We start from the raw sequence: 1,919 nt of genomic DNA, 5'->3' as shown, positions 1-1,919 counted from the left end.
CACCCAAGATTAGTTGTAGGTCTACAAAAAAAGATTGTTGCATAAAATGTAATGTCTATAACAAGTTTCTCTTGAACCCATAAATTATTTCGTATCACAAAAATGTCACTACCTCTTCAAGGGATTGAAGTTAACTCGTTCAGAGTTAATCTACAAGATATGTGATGTGATTGTGGGTTTTTTCAAACTATGAAGTATTCATGTTCTCATGTCATAGTAGCTTGCTCTTATACCCATCAAGACTATAATCGTTTTGTAGATCTCATATACCGACTTACAACCGTATTTAAGGTATATGAATTTGAGTTCCTCCCAATAGGTAATGAGAAAGACCCATATGAGGTTCAGAATTGGCTTCCGATTGTATCAGATTCATCCTTATTGAGAGAGGAAGATCGTCTAAATCCACTCGAATTCATTGTATTATGGATATTCCAAAGACTTCTAAAGAAAACAAAAGATGTGGGCATTGTAGAAACCTAGGTCACAATAGGAAAAAATGTCCATATCTTTTATCGTCACGTAACCGTTGAGCATTACAATGTAATTGTAATTTCTGAAATCTCAATTTGTGTTATGTCATTTTTATTTACTTTCAATTAAATTCATTTGAGCATCAACAAGTAACAGGCTACTCAAATAAAAATTAAATAAAAATATTACAAACTAAATAGTAAAAATAATTAAAATAATTAAATACAAATGTTACAATTCAAACAATTAAATAATAACAACATTAAGAAACAAAATCAATAAGAAGTCTATATTCAATACATTCACTGATAAACAAAGAAAATTAGATAAAAACATTACAAACTAAACAAGATTATCGATGTCTGCATCTTGAATGTGTTCCACAGGGCGGCGGCTATCTATTTCGATAGAGGTTTCTTCGTATAACTTGGTCTTCCTCCTCACTCTCATCATCATCATCAGTAGCATCTATATTTTGTTGATGAGGGACGGATAACGATGTAGCACCTCCATAGAATAAGAACCCTAGATGTGTATGACTAACCATCCCACCATTCATAGAAAACTACAAAAACATCGACATCGATGACTGATATCCATATTGAGCTGGAGGTCTCTATGTTTGTGGTGAATCACCACCTACCAAACAAAGCAACATATGAAGCCCACACTGGATCTATAAGCATGTCAGTATAATATCTGGCATGAGATGTCATAAAACCCTACGGTGGTGGCATCTGAATTGGTTATGGTGGCATTTGAAACGGTTGCGGTGCCATCTCAAATGACTGCGGTGTACCCATGTATAGTGGCAAGCTGAGAATACAAACGGTGTAAATGGTAACTGATGTGTTGGTTCTGGTGTTGTAGCTGAGAATAAACCAGAAGAGTCTTCTCTCTATCCACGAGTCGGAGGACAATGATGTTATAGCGGTGGACATTTTTCTCGATGCAGATGAATGCTCCCGCCTCGTACTTCCTAGAAAAGTAGGAATAACTTTTTGATCGTGTTGAACCACTCATAATAGTCACCCGCAACTGAATAACGATCCACATAAATCATCTTCATAGGGGGAATACATCCACGTCAATCCTCCCAGATCATTATCCACTCCCTATGCTTTAGCAGCCAATTGACATCCTTTTTGCCTCGTCTATCGACGTTATGCATATTTTCAAGATTCTTAGGTGCTTCAAGAATGTGTTGTACAAAAACAAATTGGTGGAGCATGCGATAAATATGATACCACTCGATAATAACATAACATATCAAAGGAACTACCGTGTTGAGTTAATCAATCGATGGAATCGGCCAAGAGGGGGTGAATTGGCAATTAAATATTTTGTGGAAGCTTTTGCAGAAAATTGAAAGTAATTGCACAACAATTTAGAGTGGTTCGACTTTCTCAATCAAAGTCTACGTCCACTACCTTAGCTATCCACAC

Source organism: Hibiscus syriacus, unplaced genomic scaffold (assembly GCF_006381635.1).
Source record: "Hibiscus syriacus cultivar Baekdansim isolate YM2019G1 unplaced genomic scaffold, ASM638163v2 tig00004355_pilon, whole genome shotgun sequence".
In the NCBI taxonomy this organism is placed as follows: domain Eukaryota; kingdom Viridiplantae; phylum Streptophyta; class Magnoliopsida; order Malvales; family Malvaceae; genus Hibiscus; species Hibiscus syriacus.
The sequence above is the reverse complement of the archived record's forward strand: the minus strand, read 5'-3'. Positions refer to the sequence as shown.